Source organism: Penaeus japonicus, unplaced genomic scaffold, assembly GCF_977035675.1.
Source record: "Penaeus japonicus unplaced genomic scaffold, GWHDUDI00000001_assembly GWHDUDI00000029, whole genome shotgun sequence".
NCBI classification, from domain to species: Eukaryota; Metazoa; Arthropoda; class Malacostraca; order Decapoda; family Penaeidae; genus Penaeus; species Penaeus japonicus.
In genome coordinates, this window is record NW_028234431.1 from 31795026 (window position 1) to 31807525 (window position 12500).

Genomic DNA, 12500 nt, shown 5'->3' on the forward strand with positions numbered 1-12500 from the left:
CCAAATATTTTCATTTCTTTGTTTCTAGTTATACAATTGTGGGTGTGGGTATGGGTGTCTGGGTGGGTGTTTGGGTGTGGGTGTGGGTGTGGGTGTGGGTGTTTGGGTGTGGGTGTGGGTGTGGGTGTGGGTGTGGGTGTGGGTGTGGGTGTGGGTGTTTGTGTTTGTGTTTGTGTTTGTGTTTGTATTTGTGTTCGTGTTAGTGTTAGTGTTCGTGTTCGTGTTCGTGTTAGTGTTAGTGTTAGTGTTTGTGTTAGTGTTCGTGTTCGTGTTCGTGTTCGTGTTCGTGTTAGTGTTCTTGTTCGTGTTCGTGTTTGTTTGCTTGTATTTGTTTTGGGTGTGTGTTTCTTTTGTGTGTGTATATTCAGTACACGTCCCCTTAGTTACAAGAAGAAATCAAATATGAATCATAACAAACATCAGCCGTTCGTCCATATTTTCACTAAGAAATTTAGCAATAAAATACAGTTCAAAAGCCTTTTAACTAACATGAAAAGCTGAACTGTCAAATAGGAGCCTCAGTATAGCTTTCATACTATAATCGCCCAAAATGACATGTGTTTTTTGTCCTATATGGTGCCATCAACTCAATTAATATGGCGTATCAGGAATTGCTTATATTCAGGCGTCCATTATATCATTAAAATTACCTTTTGATGTATCGTATACTGTATCTCTCTCTCTCTCTCTCTCGGTCTTTCCTCTCTCTCTCGCTCTCACTCGCTCTCTCTCGGTCTTTCTCTCTCTCTCTCTCTCTCTATCTATCTATCTATCTATCTATCTATCTATCTATCTATCGTTCTCTTTTTTTTCTTCCTTTCTCTTACTCGATCTCACTTTCCTTTTTACTTTCGTTTTTCTATCTCTTTCTTTCTTTCTCTCTTTCTCTCTTTCTCTCTTTCTTCCTTTCTCTCTATCTCTATCTCTATTTTTATCTCTTTCCCTTTCCCTTTCCCCTTCCTTTTCCCTTTAATTTTCCCTCTCTCTTTCTCCTTCTCTTCCTCTCTCCCTCTTTCCCTCTCTCTCTCTTTCTCCCTATCCACTCTTCCTCTCCCTTTCTACTCTTCCTCTCCCTCTCCACCCTTCCTCTCCCTCTCATCCTCTCCCTCTTTCCCTCTCTCCGACTCTCCCTCTCTCTCTCTCTTTCTCCCCATCCACTCTCCCTCTCTTCCTCTCCTTCTCATCCTCTCCCTCTCATCCTCTCCCTCTCTTCCTCTCCCTCTCATCCTCTCCCTCTCTTCCTCTCCCTCTCTTCCTCTCCCTTTCATCCTCTCTCCGACTCTCCCTCTCTCTCTCTTCCACTCCCTCTCTTCCTCTCCCTCTCATCCTCTCTTTCTCTTCCACTCCCTCTCTTCCTCTCCCTCTCCCTCTCTTCCTCTCCCTCTCTTCCTCTCCCTCTCTTCCTCTCCCTCTCCCTCTCATCCTCTCCCTCTCTTCCTCTCCCTTTCATCCTCTCCCTCTCCCTCTCATCCTCTCCCTCTCTTCCTCTCCCTTTCATCCTCTCTCCGACTCTCCCTCTCTCTCTCTTCCACTCCCTCTCTTCCTCTCCCTTTTCCTCTCCCTCTCATCCTCTCCCTCCCATCCTCTCCCCCTCTTCCTCTCCCTCCCATCCTCTCCCTCCCATCCTCTCTCTCTCATCCTCTCCCTCTCCCTTTTCCTCACCCTCTGATCTTGCCGTGAGTCTTCTCCGGCGCCGCCCACGTGACGTCACAGCGCCAGTGAGTGCCTCGCGCTTGGCTGCTGCAGGAACCCGCCTCGGCGATGGGAGGGCCGGGCACTGTGGGGGTAGGGGGGTAGGGTCAGGGAGGAAGGGTAGGGGGGGGGAGGAGAAGAACAAGGGTTAGTTAATGTGGTATGGGATTTGTGTGTTTGTGTGTGTTTGTTTGAATTTTTGTGTTTGTGTGATTTTTTGGGTGTGTGTGCTCGTGTGTGTTTGTGTGTGTGTGTGTGTGTGTGTGTGTGTGTGTGTGTGTGTGTGTCTGTGTGTCTGTATGTGTGTGTCTGTGTGTCTGCATTTGTGCCCGTGTCCATGTTTGTGTTTGTGTGTGCATGTGTGTTAATACAATGTCAAAAACAACCAGACGAGCGGACATCCATAAAACCAAAGTCATTAAAAAGATATCATGCAATAAAAGTTATGAAATTCTGTCACTGTCACACGTCACACCATAAACAAACCGAAAATCATCAGCAACCATCATAGAATCATACAAATGATTATTTAATGATAGTGACGAATGATGAGAATGAGATAATAATTTTACGAATTCAGAGTAATGGATGAGAGTAATATTCATGACTTTTAGCAATCATCGACAATAATAGAAATATTAATTTATATATAAATGCATGATTAATATAGTAAAAAGGAAGTAAATGTCATTATACTTTTGCAAGCTGTGTTGTATGATGAAAAATATGATTCATTTACATTTTTTTTCCCTTCGTCTTTCCTAAGGAAGCTACGAAAAAATATATATAAGTATCTGATCTTACAAATTTGGGGCGGTTTACAATTTTTTTTTTTTTTTTTTTAACATTTTCACAAGTTTGCAAAACATACTATTTTCGAAAGCCTCTTCCCCTCCCCTCCCCCCCCCCCTTCAATAAGTGTATGAAAAATGTTCACGTGCGTAAAAATTAGGAAAGGGAGTGATTGTAAAGAACGTGTGGATGATAAAGAGCGTATATCAAAAACGATAATTTTTCAATTTTTTGAAATGCGTACAGTATACACGTCCTGGGATCCCCCCTCCCCCCTCCCCCCCCCACCCGCCGCGTACGATTTTCACGGTTGTGAAAATGTTGAAAATTGTGACTCGTCCCTTACTCTATCTTTATAACTTCGTAATTTTTTAACCAAGAGCGTTTATGCATCGGAGATATATATATATTGTAAGTAGAGGACCAGCTAATACGTGTCTACACTAATTAAGAAGAAATATGACCATACAAGTGGAAACCATGAGAGAGATAAAACAGAAGAAGAGAAAGAACAAGAAATTAAAAACATATAACACATTGACTCCTTCACTTTGTCACTTATGACGCGGATACACTAACTGAAAAAGCATCAAAATTATATCCATCATCATTAAATTTTGAACTATCTTATCGATATCAAAATATTCAAAATTATTCAAGAGTCATTATTAGTAAAATTTATGCATTATCGATATCAAAACCTCAAAATTATTCAAGAGACATTATTAGTAAAAAATTTTGCCTTATTAACACTTTCGCTTCCAAATACACTAGAAAATAATACTTTCGTCTTTTTTTCTTTATTTATTTATTTCTTCCTTTTGTTCACTGAGCGAATTTGAATCCACGAGTTTATATTTGAAAATATGAACTAAAAAAAATTGATTTAAATAACATGGAAAAAATATGTTAAATTTTTTTTTCTGTATTTTTTATGTCCGATTGAATGGAAAACCTTTATGACATTAAATGAAATAAGATTATTGATTAAACTTTATTATGAATATCAACTTCCTAAATCCGAATCGTTCTTCATTTGTCTGTCAATATTTATTGCTTCACACTATTCTCAACTTATTTTTCATGAAAAATAGATCACTTATCTAATATATTCGTACAATCTATTAGCATTTCCAAATGAAAAGTTATGCCTTGTTTTCGTACAAATCATTTTTCCTGATTTTCTGCACAAATACACACTTACAAATCCAACATATGCACATGATAAGTCCAGCGATGAGTGATTTTGGAATAAGAGGAAAGAATAAGAGGATAAAGATGATGATGATGATGATGATGATGATGATGATGACAACGAAAAAGATAATGATGATAGAGGAAACTGGAAAGGTGATGATGATGGTGGTGGTGATGGTGAATAAGGAAAAAAAAATGATGATGATGGAGATGATGAAAACGACGAAGAAGAAAACGATGATAGACAGAAATAAAAAAGTGATGATGGCGGTGGTGATAATGATGAATAAGGAAAAGAAAGGGATAATGGACGATAACGAATACATAGTAGAAGAAAGAAGTGACAGGGACGGAATAGAATATAGAAATGAGAGAGAGAGTGAGAGAAGAGGAAAAGAGATTGGCGCGAAGAATAGATGATAATGAGGACGGGGAAGATGACGGTGATGATAATAAAGACGAAGAAATAGATAAAGAATGGAAAGGATAAGATGATAAATACGAAGAAAGATAAAAAAATATATATATATCAAAATGATGAGGACGTAGTAAGAGAAGAAAAAAAATATGATTTTCTCTCAAGTGCCACCCTTACATCCGGGAATTAAAATATATATATATCTCATCTCTCAAGGTTAACCTAACATCCGGGACTTCACTCACCGTCTTCTTCCGTAGCTATGACGTCACAGGTCATATAGATGTCTGGAGTAAGTGTTTCGCCGACACAGACTTCATATCTGGAAGGAAAAGTTCAATGTAAATTTAAAAAATCTCTATGAAATGAATAGGAAATTAGATAAGGATGTGTTTTGTTTTTCTGTCTCTCTCTCTCTTTCTCTTACTATTTCGCTCTCTCTCTCTTGCTTTCTCTTTCTCTTTCTCTCTCTCTCTCTCTCTCTCTCTTGTACACACACACACATTGATTCACTCAATCCATTCCCTTCTCTCTCTCTCTCTCTCTCGCACACACACACACTGATTCACTCAATCCATTCCCTTCTTTCTCTCTCTCTCTCTCTCTCTCTCTCTCTCTCTCTCTCTCTCTCTCTCTCTCTCTCTCTCTCTCTCTCTCTCTCTCTCTCTCTCTCTCTCTCTCTCTCGCACACACACATTGATTCACTCAATCCATTCCCTTCTCTCTCTCCCTTCTCTCTCTCTCTCTCTCTCTCTCTCTCTCTCTCTCTCTCTCTCTCTCTCTCTCTCTCTCTCTCTCTCTCTCTCTCTCTCTCTCTCTCTCTCTCTCACCCACTCACTCACTCACTCACTCACTTACTTACTCACTCTCGCTCGCTTTCTCTCTCTCCAACTCATGACATTATCAACAAAGCTCCTGGAACATAAAGGAAAATATCCATAATAATAATGATAATAGTAATAGGCGGCGAGGACACAAGAAGGAACCAGACCATCAGTATTCAAAGCCTGGGAATTAATATCAAGAATAAGATTGAAGAACAGGCAACCGACTAATGCAAAAATCACTGACAGGCTTGCTAAGAATATGACTCCCGCGTCTCATTAAAAAAAAATCATGATGTATGAACAATATGTAAACAAAAACCTCAGGAATTAAGGAGATACTCCGACGGATCTTCAGAAAAAAGATAAGACAGAGATAACAAAAGATGATATCCTAGAAGCTTCTGGTATGCACTGGCCATCATATAGGAAAAAAACAGCTGTTCATACTATGAGACAGATACGCTTTGTTTTTGTTTTTTGTTTTTCTATTGTGTATGTTTCATTGCACATGTTTTTTTTTTTTTTTTTTTTTTTTTTTTTTTTTTAGATATACCGCCTCTTCTATATCTCTTGAAGCTAATCAGGTCATCTGAATGTTTATTTAAGATCAGTAGCTTTGACAGATGGCCCAAGGAAGTAAGGTCATATGGTGCACTACAGGTCATGGAGGTGATTCGAGGTCATGGGTTTGGGTGAAATGGGAATGGCTGATAATTAATCGTTTCGGGACTTCTAAAGCATAGCCACTGTAAGCACCATACTGCCTATGGTTATTCGGGTGATGAGTTGCTAGACTTTGGTCTGTTGGGTCTTAAGAAAATGAAAAACGTGAATATAGACGTACCTTGTTGATGATATAATTAATATCGTCATTATTATTTTGATTATCATAATCAGTATTATCATGATTTTATTATCAATACAATTGATATTATCGCTTTCCCAACTATTATTATCATTACCAATATGACAGGCACTAAAAGGGATAGCAGTATTTTCATTATCATTAATACTAGGAAAGTTATTTTCATTATTATCATTACCATCATCACCATTAATACCCCTCTTTTCAACCATAGTATCCTCCACAATATTACCAATCACAACATACCATATTCCTTCCGGTTACCCTACGCAAACAAACAAACAAACAAAACCAAAACAAAAAACAATCAAAACAAACACGCCAGCGAAGTCATCCTAAACACTTCCAGGAACGGATTCCCTGTTCCCTCGCAGCCTCCGTCAATAAATCCTTCACACAAAAGCCTGTACACTCCTTCCCCACCCCCCCACCCCCACCCCCAACCCCCCCTAACACTCATTCCTGGAGTCCTGGAAGTCTCTTGGTTTCAACGGCTTTGCAATCTGCAATCTGCTTTCCTTGGATTGAAGCAGAGCAGCTAGGGGGGGGGGGAATTACTGTGGGGGGGGAGGGGAAGGGGGTAGGTGTAGGTTGTAGGCTTGTTACCCCTTCTTTCCCCTTTCCTTCGCCCTCCCCTCCCCTCTTCTCTTTCTTCCTTCCTTAAGTTCTTGAAATACTAATTTTGTTGGATAGATATTGAGTGGTTTTCTAAGTGTATTGCGTTTTTTTTTTTTTTTTTTTTTTTTTTTTTTTGGTTCGCTGGGGACTAAACACTATTTTATCTGGTTTTCATTCATGTTTTTAAAAATATTTTTTTTTCTAGGGGGGGGCATAAAGCATAAAGCAAAATGCAGGTCAGATCTCCCAATCCCCCCCCCCCACACCCCCACCTATCCTGCAACACGAACACGAAATCACGAAATCCAAAACTTTTCGAGTAAGGTTAGGCTCCTTTTCGGGAAGCAATGTTTAGAAAAGTGAAAATGGACTCTTAGTTATAGTCTATTTACGTTGGAAATTCCATGTGCTTTTTTTGCTCATGGTGTCTTTGTTACGTTTCATTGTTCTACACGTCACTACCTTTCAGAGATTTTTTATTTCTTTTTTTTTTCATAATTACAGTGAAACCATAACCATTCTCAAGATAAGCTACGGTATCCGTGTTTTCTTGAAATACGACGGGATTAATAAGTCTCTTTGAGTGAAGTTAAAATCGCGCCTCTCTTTTTTTCGTTTCTTTTTTATTTATACATTTATCTATTTCACAAGATGATTTCTATAGTGTGGCGATTTTCCGGTCTAATTATAAAAAAAAAAGTATGTATTGATGTATTATTCAATTTCGTGTATCTACGTAGGTCTGGGTATGTCTTGTCTTTCTTTATCTGTGGGTATTTGTGTCTATATGTTTTGTATTTTTAAGTACTGTATGATTATTTATTTCTGGGGTCAGCTTTTGTGTCAACAGTTTTTTATATTCGCTTTCGGAATTTGGAAAACATAACTATAATCCTGGATAACGACGCAACAGCATTGATAGCTTTTAATCTGAAGTGTATGAAATGCAGTAGTCCCTTAACTGTTTTTTTTTTTTTCTTCTTCTTTCTTTCTTTCTTTCTTTCTTTTTATTTTTTTTTTTTTTTTTTATTCGAAGTCTACTCCTCAGAAAACCGGCCTAATCAGCTAACCTATTCAGAACAGACGAAAACCCGGGACTTAAGACTCAACATTTGCAAAACACTTAAATATCTTGCACAGAAACCGAATAGTATTGGAGAGAGAAACGGTTCAAGTTTGATCAAAAATAGATTTTGCAACTATTGCAATCAATCATACAACGCACATGTACATTAAAAAAAGACATAAGATTAGGAATTCCTAGATTTAACTGCATGGTAAGTAAATCGTGAGATTGACATGTTTGACATCAAGACCTGTTGGAATAAAACGTACAGAATTTGGAACCACTGAAATTAATAATCCACAAGTTTCATAACCACTACTAATATCTTCTCACACCTGTGTCTTCCCCTCACCAGACCTCCTCACACCCCCTCACAACTCCCCAAATCTCCTCATATATATACTCACTTCTCCCCTCACAGCCTCATACCTTTCCACAACTCCCTTCAAATCTCATTCCTCAAGCCTCCTCATACTCACACCTTACGGTCCTTCACATACATTTCCTCATGCCAATCACTTCGCCACGTCTCCCCACACTCCCTCATACCCCCTCATATCGCCATCACACTCCCTCATACCCTCATCACACTCCGTCACACTCCCTCATAACCCCTCATACCCTCATCACACTCCCTCATACCCTCATCATAATCTCTCATACCCTCATCATAATCCCTCATACCCTCATCACACTCCCTCACACTCCCTCATACCCCCTCATACCGTCATCACACTCCCTCACACTCCCTCATACCCCCTCATACCCTCATCACACACCCTCATACCCTCATCATAATCTCTCATACCCTCATCATAATCCCTCATACCCTCATCACACTCCCTCATACCCCCTCATACCCTCATCACACTCCCTCACTCACCTCATACCTCACACACCATTCCACAAACCTCACGCCTCACCACCCACCACCTCACCTCGTGCCGGGAATGAGACCCCGAATGAGGTGTCTGGAGGTCACGAGGTTCGAAGCGTGACCTGGATGACCCACCAGGCCCTCCACCCTCCTCCATGTGACCTTGAATCCCTTGCTGACCTTGGCGTCCAACGAGGGGTCAGGGTGGTTGCGTGGAAGCTCCGCCCACACAGCTGTGAGGTTCTTGCTGTGCACGGGACCCAGGATCAGGTAGAGGGGCACGCCTGGGGGGGATGGGGGGAAGGGGTCGATTAATAGGGGGTGGTTAAAGGGGGAAAGGGGGGAAAGGGGGTCGATTAAAGGGGGAGGTTAAAGGGGGTTGTGGGGGAAGGGGTCGATTAATGGGGGAGGTTAAAGGGGGTTGTGGGGGAGGGGGTCGATTAAAGGGGTTGGGGAGGGGGTCGATTAAAGGGGGTTGTGGGGGAGGGGGTCGATTAATGGGGGAGGTTAAAGGGGATTGTGGGGGAGGGGGTCGATTAAAGGGGGTTGTGGGGGAGGGGGTCGATTAAAGGGGGTTGTGGGGGAGGGGGTCGATTAAAGGGGGTTGTGGGGGAGGGGGTCGATTAATGGGGGAGGTTAAAGGGGGAGAGGGGGTCGATTAAAGGGGGGGGTTGTGAAGTAATGATGATGAAAGAGGGAATGAGATGTTGGTTAGAGATGTTAGCTTCTGGTGGTGATGGCAGGATTAGAATAGGTAGTTAGATGGTGGTGAAAAATGATGATGTTGGGTGGTGATGATGGAGCTAATATTATTAATGGTACGGATGATAATAATAAGATAATAATGGTACGGATGATAACAATAAAAATAATAATGGTACGGATGATAACAATAAAAATAATAATGGTAAGGGTGATAACAATAAAAGTGTGATAGTGACAAAAAATATGATTATGATAACAATACGAGTAGAACTAAGAGTGGCAATAATAAAAACGACACTGATAGTGAAAATAAAAGGGATAACAGGAATGATATTGATATGATAGTATAAACAGTAAAAATAACAACACTAATAATCAGAACAATAACCATTTCTACTTCCATTCAATATGGAATAACATAATTATGTCAGCTATATTTACAATCTAGAAAAATATGTAGAGAAGTTTTGGAGAAAAAATTTCAATTCATTTTTGTTGACCCAAGTCACATGGAGCGAATCTGACTCACTGAAATAGACCTTATGTCAAGGATGGATAAAGGTTAAAATGTACGTGTTTATATTGAGTGTTCGTATCGGTGCATTGCCGACTTCCTTTTTCCTTAACATGGAAAATTACTAAAACCGTGTCGCACAGGAGAGATTTGCGATTGAAAACGTGCTAACAGACTTCTATAATCTTCGAGTAACAGGTATTTCTGTAGTGTTGGCTGTAACGGTTACTGAGTCCTGCTTGTTAAGTTATGCCTGACGTTAATACGGTCCATAGGTAATAAGTTGTTATATAAAAATTACATTATCTTAATGCAGAAATATATAGACTAGTAAATGGTGAGATTTTAGTTGCCAAAACGCGTAGTTCCCATTAGCCCATTACTCATCATAACATCAATGGTAATGATAATAGGATCTATGAGTGTTAATTCATAAAAAAAATAATCAAATGATTTAGAATAAACTAGCAAAAGATGTTTACGTAGATTGTTCGGTTATTTTATTGTTAGGAATAAATCATATCAAAGTCTCTATTAAACTTGATCATTCCATAATATGAATTAATTTCCTTAATGATAATATGACTCAGGAACCATCAAGCAGCTCAATTTAATTAACCAACATATGATCCCATAAATACACATTATGAAAACCATCAGACTAGAACTGAATCCATTTTTGTTCCTTTTGTATCCTGTGAAAGTTCAGATTTTGTCATAAAAATGCGCCCATGGCCCATGAATGTTGGAGAAATGAATGAAAAGTTTGATTTGAACTTAAAGTGAGAATCCAGTCAACTGACATTTTTCAAATATTAAGCGTCAAGCAGAGAGAATGCAGAATAAAAATGTGTGATAAAACTGCATGCATGTGTGTGTGTGTGTTCGTGTGTGTGTGTGTGAGTGTGTGTATGTGTGTGTGTGTGTGAGTGTGTGTTTGTGTGTGTGTGCGTGTGTGTGTGTGTGTGTGTGTGAGTGTGAGTGTGTGCGTGTGTATGTATGTGTGTAAGTGTATATAATAGTAGATACACATATACACAGACATACCAGCTACGATTACAGTGTCCGGTTCTGAACTCCATAAAATGTCCTTTTCAGCCGAAACTATTTTCCAAATGATTTTTGAACTAACGAATGTTTTTGACACTCGGCTGACTGTTACCGCTGCAGCCAGATTTGTTTTATTTGCTGCCGCGCCGCTAAACGAGGCGCGGGGGGGGGGGGGGGATGGCAGGATGGGCGGAAAGATAGACATTGGGATATACTAGTGGATATACTGTTGTGGGTATACTACTGTAGATATACTGTTTTGAAAATACCACTTGGGTAAACTGCCTGATCTTGATATATATATATATATATATATATATATATATATATATATATATATATGTATGTATGTATATATATACGTATGTATGTATGCATGTATATATATATATGTGTGTGTGTGTATGTTTGTGTGTGTGTGTGTGTGTGTTTGTGTGTGTGTGTGCATATATATATATATATATATATATATATATATATATATATATATATATATATATATATATATATATACATTTATGTACATACACACAATATACATGTATATGTATATTTACACGATAAATTTGCACCACCCAACATAACCCCCCCCCACCCACCCACCCACCCTCCTCCTCCTCCTCCTCCTCCCAAGACCCAAAGACAACCAACCCCACCTTTATAATTCTTGGGCGACGGGGCGCTGGGCACTCTGACGTAGGCGCAGGTGGAGGAGGCGAGGTCACACGCCGGCGAGGAGGTCACGAGGCAAATCCTGTACTGCTGGTTGTATCTCAGTCCTTCCTTGATGACGTAACTTCCGCTTCCTTCCTCCAGCTGGTGGTTGCCGATTTCCTTCTGGGTTACCTGGTCGAGGGGAAGGTCAAGGTCACGGGAGGTCATGAGAGGTCAGATGATCAAAAGTGGGCGGGGGGTGGGGTGGGGTGTTGGGGGGTGGAAGGAAGAAGTTAATTAAAGGAGTTTATGGAGTAACCAGGTTGACGGGAGAAGTTAATGGGAAGAAAGGCGTTAGTAAGGAAAAGGGAAGTTAATGGAGATCGGCAAGTTAGCGGGAGAAGGAGAGAAGTTAATGGGAAATTGGAAGTTGGGTCAATGGGTAATTCGAAATTAAGGGGCAGTTTAGGGGAAATGGGAATTTTAGTTTGTAATGGTTTCCCGCGTGTCGGAATGACAGAGAGAAAATCCAGTTGAATGGCTTGTTAGTCAAATGAATTCTGGAAATTAAGTCCACTCAAAATATGTGTATCATCATGAAGGCCAGAGAGAAGGTTAAATCCAGAAGAAAAGCAAATATATCAACTAGAAAGAGAGGACAAAATAGAAATATAAACCACATATCTACAAAATCCATCACAGACGAAAACCATAAACACGAAAATACAGCAAAGAAACTACACTTTCATAGTTTCATTGCTTGTAAATATCTTTATGAGTAAGAAGTAAGTGAGTAAGAAGGCAGATACGCAAGCAAAAATAGGTAAGAAAATAAGCAGGAAAGTAAATGAGGTAAGAAACGAGATGAACGAACAAGTAAGCAAATAAGAAATCATCTAATCAAGCAATCGTCATCATCATTATCATAATCATCATTACTATCACCATCACCATCATCATTCTTCATCACCATCATCATCTTCATCATCATCACCACCATAATCATCACCTTCACCATAACCATAATCATCACCATAATCATCATCATCACCACCATAATCATCACCCTCACCACCACCACCACTATCACTATCACAACACCCAAACCACACCAACAACTACCTACCTGCGAAGTATAGGTGAGTGCCAACCAGGTGAGGGTCAGGTGAGGGTACTGCTTAGGCATCGTCCATGTGACCTCGATCTCAGGGCCTTCAGGAGAGTC

General features: G+C 39.9%; 1 pseudogene across 1 annotated transcript in view; it reads right to left on the reverse strand.

Moving 5' to 3' along the window:
* The window catches only part of LOC147468446 (receptor-type tyrosine-protein phosphatase S-like), a 26000-nt pseudogene that overhangs the window by 11123 nt on the left and 2377 nt on the right, over nucleotides 1–12500 (reverse strand). Inside the window, exons 2-6 of the transcript XR_015192516.1 lie at nucleotides 12402–12500; nucleotides 11278–11467; nucleotides 8414–8636; nucleotides 4345–4421; nucleotides 1663–1777 (exon numbers count right to left, since the gene is read on the reverse strand). The exon at nucleotides 12402–12500 is cut by the window's right edge and continues 32 nt beyond it. The product of XR_015192516.1 is annotated as a receptor-type tyrosine-protein phosphatase S-like (transcript). The remainder of the gene's footprint in view (nucleotides 1–1662; nucleotides 1778–4344; nucleotides 4422–8413; nucleotides 8637–11277; nucleotides 11468–12401) is intronic.